This window comes from Poecilia reticulata, linkage group LG11 (assembly GCF_000633615.1).
Source record: "Poecilia reticulata strain Guanapo linkage group LG11, Guppy_female_1.0+MT, whole genome shotgun sequence".
NCBI classification, from domain to species: Eukaryota; Metazoa; Chordata; class Actinopteri; order Cyprinodontiformes; family Poeciliidae; genus Poecilia; species Poecilia reticulata.
In genome coordinates, this window is record NC_024341.1 from 25,681,338 (window position 1) to 25,692,002 (window position 10,665).

Genomic DNA, 10,665 nt, shown 5'->3' on the forward strand with positions numbered 1-10,665 from the left:
CATCTGAAATGGTACAGGAAACTAAATAAATTTCAGAAAACGGAGTGGGTCAAAATTCCTCCACAGTCAAAATAAAAACAATTAGATTAGATGTTATTTCTAGCTGAAACAGACTTCAATCCACAGGAATTTGACCTCATTCAGGTTAAATAATAAAGACAGTTTGAAGCCTGTCGTATTTTTTGCATAAGAATTTTTAATGTAAATAATTTTGGAACCTGGTAAAATCAGCAACAAACAAAAGAAAAATTACTCTAATAGGGAAAACAACAAAAATACACAAGGTGCCACAATTGTATATCTCTTGTATTTTAAGCTGCCTTAATGCATCCAAACACATGAAAATGAAAATAGTTTGATTTGTGAGCATCAGAAAGTGGTATTTATGCGTTGGGCTTTTTGTTTAAACTGAGAGAGAGAGGCCGAGGCCATCATGACAGTTTTTATTTGGTTTAATCTGTGACGTTTTATGTAAAGCTCCTTTAATATTCATGTTATAAACAACAATGCCCACAGTGATTATGACAAAGCCTTTCCTCTTTTTATTTAAAATGAATCTCAGATTCAAGACACACGCATTGATCCTGTATTGTCAAAAAAAGACAAACTGATATGAAGTTGATCAGGACTTCCTCAGTGTCTCATCTCTTTGGCGTTTGTGCCGCCTGTGGGTTAAAGCAAACAAACAAGCAAACACAAAGTTACCTAACAGCCGCCATCTTAGGATGGGTTTTTGCATATGAAACACAAAATGGCCGGTGATGAAGACATAAAATCAATAACAACATCGTCAAATAAACAATAATATAACTGGTTTGGTTTCCTAACTTTATGAGAGTTAAAGGTTCTTGTTTTGAGATCAGCTTTCAAAATCTATGACGGTTTCTGTGTGTCTCTTTTAAGCTGCCTTGCAGGATTTTGTTGCAGAACATGAAAGTAAAACTAATTTAATGTTCATCAGAATGTTGTAATTGTGGGTTGGGCTTTACAGGCTGATCTGACCTGGAAAGTCCCTGATATGTTTTTATTTTATTGATGAATGAGGTTTGGAGAGTTTCCTGTTGGCATGTGGCATAAACACCAACACCTGCAGTGGTTATGATGATCACCGACTCCCTCTGTCGACAGATACTGAGCTCACCTGACATAACATCTGACGCCATTTTGTTGACAAGACTGAAGAACCACAAAATGGAGACACATATCTCAAAGTTTATATATTTGGTCCTTTGTGAGTTTGATGAGAAAATATTTTATTTATTCTGACAAACTTACTTTAATTTTTGTCTCTCTTAAATTGAAACATGACCAAACAAATCTTCTTGAACTTATGCATGTTAAACTACTCCTGCATCATGCACAGTTAAGGTGAAGGTCTGCTGCTTCAGTGATTAATGAACAATCTGGTCAGATCATCAGATCACAACAGATTGGGAACATTCACTCACACCTAAATGCAACTTAGCCTTAGAAATTAAAAAAAATATTTATGGGAAATGTTTGTTTTTGGATTCTGGCAGGAACATTTTTCTTAAATTTAAATTTATTAAATTTTAATTTAATAAATAAATTAAAATTTATTTATTTCATTAACTAACAGGTAATGAAATAGTCAAATTTTGCGGTGAGGTAAAAATTAAGTTTTTAATGCATATTTAGTCCTCTGCATAAATCATTAAATCTTGCGATCCGACTGAATAAAGAACCTGTTACAAGTGAAAACATGGCGTTTTGGAGATATCAGGTTTATTTCTATGACTCATCTGTAATGTTGGCAGCTTCCCATCAGAAACCCGGCGGTGAAAAGGCGGCAGGGAGCAGAGTTAGCAGCCGCCATCTTATCGAGAGATAAAAGTTTAAAAAACAAAATGGACGACACTGAACCGACTGACATGACATCATAAAGACCATGTGTAACTGATTTTTACTCTGTTTTTATAAAAGTTTGATAATAAGACTACTGTGCATTTTTCATATTCATTGCTTAACGTCTTTTTAAGCATAATGCACCAGTTCCTCCGAATCTGTGTTCATGTCGTGGAGCTTTTCACCGAACCAGTTCTGCACCATACCGGTGCAYCACAGCCAGGCTGGAAAGTCCCGACTTGTTTCTTTCACTTTCTGTCTTTATTGTTGTGTAACCATCACTGGCTGCCAAACTGAGCCAAACCACAGGCACAGGCCAGGTCTTATGACTGAACCCGCGATGTGTCAGACTTTGACTTTTAGGTGATTTCTTTTCTTTTTTTGTATCAGTAAAGTTTGTTAAGGGAAAATTCTGCATCTCTGTCACTTAGGAACAGAAATGTGTCAGATATTGTGGTAAAATATGCCGATCTGAGCTGTAATGAAGCAGCTCAGGTCAGATAGGACCCCTACCGGCCATGTTTCTACACTGTGACGCACTTCTTATTTATAAAGTTCAAATGATCATTTCTATGCAGGAAGTGGATAAATCTGTTAACTAAAAGGTAAAATGAGCTCTGTTATGGAGCAGCTTGTGTTGACTGTTTAATTTACTTATGTATTCACTTTAGAACCAGTCATTAGCTTGAGCTCTTATGGAAAATCTTAAGTACAACAACATTTATCCAGTACTGATAAATACACTAMATACTTTTAGTAATATAACTGAATAATATGAATGTGTCCATCACTAAATAGGTACTTAATTCTAATGTCAACAACTTTATGCAACAATAATTTGAATATTCTTAAATGAAATAGCTATATCTTTTTTTTTATTTACATTACTTTTAAACATGATCACAACCCATGTTTGAACTATAACCTCTGCTTCTACTGTGAGACATGAGAACATAAAATCAGTTTCTTCTTAAATAAGACAGATTAGTAACGCAGGCAAGATTCTCATTTTTTATCCATTACAGAATTTGTAGTTTTCTTTGCTAAATTAATTTCAAGCTTGTTGCACTAGAAAATAGCTACCAGCTGAGGATGACCTCTCAAAAGGTCATCCTCTTGACCAAAAGTGTCATCCTAGCTCAGGATGACACTTTTGTTTAGTGTCATCCTCAGCTGGTAGCTATTTTATCAAACTTTATTTTCATTAAACTTCCCCTAATTGTTTCTGCAACATCAGCCTCTATGTGTAAATAATATGAAATGTGAAAGTTTWTTCACATGACCTGTAAACTTTGCTTTACTGATTAACTCGTACTTCTCYTTGCTACAATCGTTTAGTGTTTCCCTGAAATACTCTATAAACTTTGAACTTTCCCTTTTATGAACTTTCTCCAATTTTACTTGTGTAATTAGAAACAAACAAACAAACAAACAAACATGATGTGCTTATAACTCAAATAAATTTTGAACTATTCTTTATGTTTGTCATCTTTATGCTAACTGTCGTTATGTGTTACAGGTTTCTACATGCAAGAAACATCCAGACTTTACAAGCAGTCTGAATGTTTCTGAATGATTTTCAACCTCATTGTTTTTTGCCTGAATGACGGTCCGGGTGAGACCCTCGTTCTGTCGTCCCCAGAGAATCAAAATGCAGGAAGTCATCTGAGATTCATGTTCAGGATAAAATGCAGCTAATTTCTGCACAAAGCACCTAATCTAGCCTAACTTTTTTCAGCTCCGTGCAAAAAAGTTCCACATTAGTTGYACACATTATACCAGCCTGTGCAACTGAACATATAGTCCTCTTTAAAAACTGACACCGTATACGATAACGATGTGTCTTTTCTATCTCTGTGAAATCACATTGGAGGGTTTTTGATTTTAACAAGGCCACTCCAAACCCTTCCTCAGTTTTGTAGGCATTCAGAGATAACACTGGATCACTGTATTAGTGTGTAACTGAGGAAATTTGAACATAAAAATCAAAATGGAGATGGACCTTTACCATCTATGGATGCAATTTTTGACAAGTCTCTTTTTCTTATTGGTTAATTATCACCTATGATTGAACTTACATCATTGAGGCCTGCAAAGCTTTAGATGTTCTTCTCGACTGCTTTGTGATCTGCTGAATTGATCATGCGCTCCTACAGTAACTTTATGCCTTGAGAAGTTTCACCATCGTTTCATGTTTTCATTATGAATGGATAACGTCTCTCACTGTGATTCTCAGGAGTCAAAAAGCTTTAGGAATAGATTTATATCCATTTCAGGAGTGATAGCTGTCAGTCACTTTCTCATCTGTTCTATGATTTATTTGTACTGATTTATGATGTAGGTTTGTTACAGTTGGTAACACTGTTTCCTGTGCATGTGTGGGTTTTCTCTGTTTGCCCTGACTTACCCCCATAGTCCAATTAGTTTCTCTAAATYTCCTCTAAGTATGAGTGTTTAGGTGTGCATGGCTGCTTGTTCTGTGTGTTTTTGTGTTGACCTGTCCAGGGTGGATCCACCTCTGACCAATGGGCACCAGCCCCTCTGTGAGCAGTTAGACAGTGGATGGATGATTTGTTGCTTTTTGAGATATTTTAGTCTTCTTCATGTTGTCTGAGAGCTTCTATTTAGGTTTTAGTAATCAGRCCTGGTAGTAAAACTGGATTCAGGTATTCAAACTAAAATGGTCAATCACGGTTAATTGAGTTGTTGGGTAATTACCTCTTCATATAGGGCCAGCTTGATTTGGGATTTCTAGGACTGTATTTGTTCATATTTTATAAATACTGTACTCTACAGATGTGGTAAAATGGCAGAGTAAAGCTGCAGTTTCATCTAAACCTCTGGTTTAGATTGCATTTTCAGTTCTTTATAAATTTTCCAGCTGAACAGAGGAATCGCTGTCCTGCTGAGTAATCTTTGAAAAGAAGAAGCCTAACTATCACTGGATAAAATGGCGTCTGTGTAACATGACACTTGCTCCTTTGTGCCTGTCTAAATCGAAAGTAATAAAGGAACCGATGCAGCACCAAACACAACAGAAACGACACCAATGTAGCGCGATTTCTACACCTCAGCTGCTTTTRKTTGACTAATGACTGAAACATGAGGTTTGCTGAACTAAAGGGACGTGTGGAATAAAGGCCTAATTAGGTTTAAATAGATAATCTTGATTGATTCTGGTAAACCACATGATAACACTGACTGGGGACTATTAACCCTGTTTATCCGTATTTTATATAACTTTATTGAGAGGTAAACTCCCGCAGTATCTTTGTGAATCCCCTAAAGTCCCCTGGGGAGTGTGAGAACAATCAGGTTTACAGCAGCAGAAGTCAATAAAATTACAGTTGGTCAAAGGTTTCCTTATTTGGTACAATTAAAAAAAGCATCCAATCAGATACCAGAGYCATGCCTGTCAGAGAACAAAGGTCGTYAGATAAAGAACAACACTGGCAAAACAGAAAGCAAACCTCTACCARGAAAAAMCCATCAACCCTCCTCTGTTTTTAGGTGGAGTTACAGCGCCAGCRCTGGCTGGATTTTTATTTTTTTCTACCAAGATCATGTGATTTCTTGGAAACAGAAACTTAGGCGGGCTGGTGAATTCTAGGGGATYCTCAGAGGACTCAGAGCAGGCTGAAAATGTGGCTCTTCACTGACATCTAGTGACAACAGAAACACAGATTTGGATCTCCTTTAGAAGTGGGTCTGGTGTGTGAAAAGTGTTTTCAGTCCTTTGAAGATCACAGGGTTTGGGAAACCAAAATCACATAAGTTCACAGAAGTGAGAGTAACAAAAAAACCACAAGGCCACATGCAGATAAACCAGAACCACTGAAACTGAAGGGAGGAATCAAAAACATCCGGGCTGCATTCAACATGTTACATTTAATATTACCATCTTACTGTATTTTTTATTTTTAATGTAGTTATCATCCTCACTATCTGAAAGAATGCTGCTCTACAAATATATTTGCCTTAAAAGTATAACTTCTGCTTCTRCATTCTGAAAAGCAGCTCATTTTTAGATTTGAATATTTCAGCAAAAGGTTTTAAAACAGAAAGTAATTCTCTTGTTTTTATCCTGACTGAAAACAGAAAAGCTTATGAGACTAAAGSAGATCAATATCTGCTACAAACAGAGTCTCACTGCCAGGTTACCACACTGCTTTATAAATATACAGCTTCACAAAGGTCAGAGRYTTAGGCTAAAAATGGCTGTTAAATGAAAAGTCAGGCATGAAAAARTGAGGTCGGTGAAACAGCAGAAAACAAACAAACAGCAAACAGAAGGTCAACAGCAAACCAAGCGGCTGTTTGGCATCTTCACAGTGAATCTGGTTATCCACGTGATTTCCTGTAAATACTCAACATTGCAAATCAGCAGCTGAATGCAGCTTTTCTTTCTCTCAGCTATAGATTTAAATGATAGATCTCTACTGCCCCCAAGTGGAATAAAATAAAAACTAAAATGAGATGATGCAATGTGACATGATCTTGTTTCTCTTGCWGATTTTAGCCATTAATTTGTAAAACTCTTTAATATGTTGATCAAAGTGACCTCTGGGTTGGTTAGTGTTGTTTACTTAACATCTTACTGCTGTTTGGGCTTCTGGCAGCTTTAACTAAAAATAAAACACAAATACAGAGCAATGAGGCAGGTTTATGACTTTAAAGAAAGAGGATCTTAATTTGACTTTTGAGAATCTGAATGTGGAGTTTTTGTGTTTTGAAAGTTATATTTGTGAAATAGTTTGTTCATACAAATAGTGAGTGAGAACTGAGACATCTGAACTGAGCATCTTAATGGGGAAGGAAGAGGATTTAAGGGACTTTGAATAGGACATTGTTGTTGGGTTCACAAACAAGTTTCTTTCAGATTTACAGAGAAAACAGACTGGAAAGAGAAAATATCCAGCGAATGACATTTGTATAAAAAAATGCATTGTATATGTCAGAGTAGATTTAGAAGACCTGTGTGAAATAATAGAAAAACAACAGTATCTCAACTCTATCAAAAATATGCAGAATATCATCTCTGAATGTACAGAGATGATATTCTTAACGCCTGCAGCAGCAGAACATGACACCTGCTGCCACAACCTGTTGGCTCAGAACAGCAAACAGCATGAAAATATGGATCCATTTTATTTTCTCTCAGCAGTTTAATCAGGTAGTAGGGGGTAATATGGTATGTTTAGGTGTATTTTTGCCCCTGTTGTCAGATGAGCCAGTATCCCAGGTCACAGTGAACTGATCTTCTAACAGCCAACAGGCCAACACAACATGTCACAAAGTTCAGATCGGTTCAGACTGGATTTCTGAACATGACAGTGAGTTCAGTGTGCTCCATGCCCTCCTCAGTTTCAGATCTAAATGGAAAAGCAGATTTGCATTAAACAAATCATCATCAGCAGCAGAGTGGTGCCATCATGAGGGATCAGAAGTGTGGAGGTGTCYTGATCTTGGGTTATTTGAGGTTTTGCTTTCGTTTCTGTGTTTTCATGTYTGATCATTTCCCTGTTAATTTGTTCCTGGTGCTTGACTTTTCTAAGCTCAATGGTTCCCCTTGGTTATTGTTTATTTCCTCCTCAGATCCCTTCTTGATCATTTTATCTCCTTTCCTAAGCAGTTTTCAAAAGGCCTGATCAAACATGGAAAGACTGAAACAAATTAAATATTTAACTACTTTATTCCAGAAAACAATGTAGATAGATAAAAGTAGAATAAATAAAAATATTTTTCACCCAGATGTTGTTGTTGATCCCACTGAACCGTTTGGCTCCTAGATTTTGGAAAAGTGCCTCAGATGTTTCCTGCCTCTCAAAACCAAGACAATTATTACTGAAAGGCCAGTAAAATTTGCCTTTCATTAATCACCAAACTAATAAAAGTCAAGATTTTTTTTTCTTTTTAAGTATATTGTTGCTTTTKTAAATATTGAAATATTCTTGTGAAATTGTTGGAACCATTCTCTCCCCAATGGAGCTCAAGTGATAAGATGGGACAGAGGCTCTTAGTTTTCTGATTGTGTGTCAGTGTGAATGAATGTGTGTTATCATGACGACACACTGTGTTCGGCCCTTTTAGCTTCATCTTACTGAAATGGAACATCAAGCTTGGATAGAGACCAGTATTGTATGAAGATTGTTGGAATTAGAAGAATAAATGATACATCACTTTATTTTATGGAAATAATTATTAGGCATTTATGTTATTTTGCATGTGACAGAACAGCTGTCATTTCCCATCCAGGGTGGTTGATGATTGATAAAGTTTGACCTCACTGACCTTTTTCATCTACTTGTGAACTGATCCAGACAGAATCACAGGCTGAMAGGTGAACTGGTGATTCTTGTCTCACAGCCAGAAGAATCCAAACCGGGTTTCCAGCTGCAGGTTCCTTTCAGGCCCTGGTGCCTTTGGAACTATAAGCATAATGTACAGAGTAGAAAAGATATTAAATAATTAATACTCAGTTCCATTAAGCACTTTAGCACTTTAGAGTTTAAGAATAGATAGAGACAGATGACCAGCAATAATAGTGAACAGTTCTAGRGAAAGATTTCTCACTTTTCTTTGCATAAAAGTTTAATTTCAGTCATATTACAGAGATTTCCAGCACAAATGGCTTGGTCACGCCACAACATCTCAGTCAGATTCAATGCTGAACTTTGACTAAGCCACCCCAAAACCTTTATTTTATTAGCCAGTCAGAGGTGCTGCTCCATAACCCAAATAAGCTSAAGTTTAATGTTAAACACTGACAGCCAGGCAGATTTATAGGCTTACAGATTTCATCTGTAAATCCTTCAGGATTATTTTAAAATATTAAAATCCCAGCATCCACCTGGTAGCTGCAGCTCACCAAAAATTTGCATCATCATGCAAAAAGACCAGATCCCAACAATTACTGACATCACTAGGTTGGGTCTCGTTTTGCAAAATGTTATATTTTAAAGTCTTGCTCATGATTACACAGTTACATTTCAGCTATAAAACCAGTTTCCCAAAGACCAGAACTAAAAAAATGCATTTGGTTTTTATGCTGTTAAGATACTCAGTCACCTTGTTATGTGCTTTGGGCACATTAGTAATTATTTTTGTCTATTATTCCTTGATAGTTTTTTTATAGACTTTAATTGAATGACCTTTTGTTAATATATTTTTGAGTTTGAACAATTTTTTATTTTTGGTAATTAATTTGATTACTTTAATTTGTGGCGCTAAACATGTTAGAGATCCGCCCTTCCGCTCGCTCCACCGCCACCGGGGACGCGTCTTGACGCGGTGCGTGGCGCGCACGTCCAGTCGCTGTGGGCCGCAGCTGACGTCTCCAACCTGCCATGCGGTATTTTTGTTAGTCTTCGTTTGTTCGTTTTTTCGTTGTGATTTTTGCCTGATGGGACCGGTTGTCCTGGTTTCGATCTTTCTTTTGCATTAGGTTCTTCTTTGCCTTGTACTAGTAGAGGCTTCGACGGCCCTGTACAGGGTTGGTTCTCCCGCTCTACCGTTTTGTTCTGTTTGATCGGCTCACCAGGTCCAATTTTCTGTTAATACTTTTGGGGTTTTGTTTTTCTTTTTCTTTTTTTAGGACACGGGAAAACTCAGTTAACTCTCTTTTTCTTCACAGAAAATCAAAAGCAGCTGAACCAAGAACCAAAGGTCAAGATAGTTTAAGAATAAATATATATATATATATATTTTGAACCCTCATTCTTGTCTCTTGTCCTCCAAATATGTTGTGCCCTTGGTGAACGTAACATACCTACAAATCTGAGCTGTGCAGCATCTCCTGGGTCCTTAAATCAAGATGACACAGGATGGTCAATGAGAAGAATCCTGACATGCAGCAGATGCAGGTTGGAGGATTCAAAGTTACTTTTATAAATTATTAAAAAACCTCCAACAGAACAAAGAGGAGAAAGAGAAACAACATTAATATGATACATAAAACTTAAACCCATGAGTTTAATTACACTAAAAACAATAAGTTTCAGGTGGGTTATTGTCAAACATTGTAACAKGAAGTGAATTCAACTAAATGGCAAAAGGAAAACTACTATCAAAATAAAGCAGGAAATGACGTTTTACCGAAGCTTTACGGAACAAACAGTAAACCCAGACATAATGCAAACATGGTTTACAGCACTTAAATTTAGCATTTATATTTACTTTAATCTTTTATAAGCTTTTCAGTTTGCTTTAAATCTATTTCTCAATGTTTTGTTCTGCAGTAATATAAAAAGAAACTTGCCTTGTCTGACTCAGCGGCCATTTGACGATCATCGCTGCTTCACAGACGACAAAACGAGGGAAATAAGCAAACACGTTTTCCAGTCTGACCCGTTGGCTTTGGTTTTTAGAGAAAACTAACGTATAATTTTAAGATTTAGAAAGTACCGGAATTCAACCTTAAGCTTCATGCTTTTCATGTTCATAAAGTTGTTCAGTAATGCAGGCTTGGAAATAAACATCCTTTGATTCCAACTTCTWCAACTCTTTGTATTTGTTTGCAACTAACCTGACTCGCCATAGATTGGTTTTAATATCTTTGATAACACGGAAAGTAAAAATAGTTTCCCTCAAACCATCTAACCATTTATTACTTTGAGCAACAGGTGGCAGATTTTGAAGGCAGGGTGACTTTGGTACATTCTTCTGTAGTTTATGACAGACGCCACAAGATGGCAGTGTGACATAACTCTTAACAGTAAAACGCATTGACCCAATGCGGTCAGTAGATGGCAGCATGGATCACATGATGTACAGTAGCTTGGTGCCACTCATAATACGGTT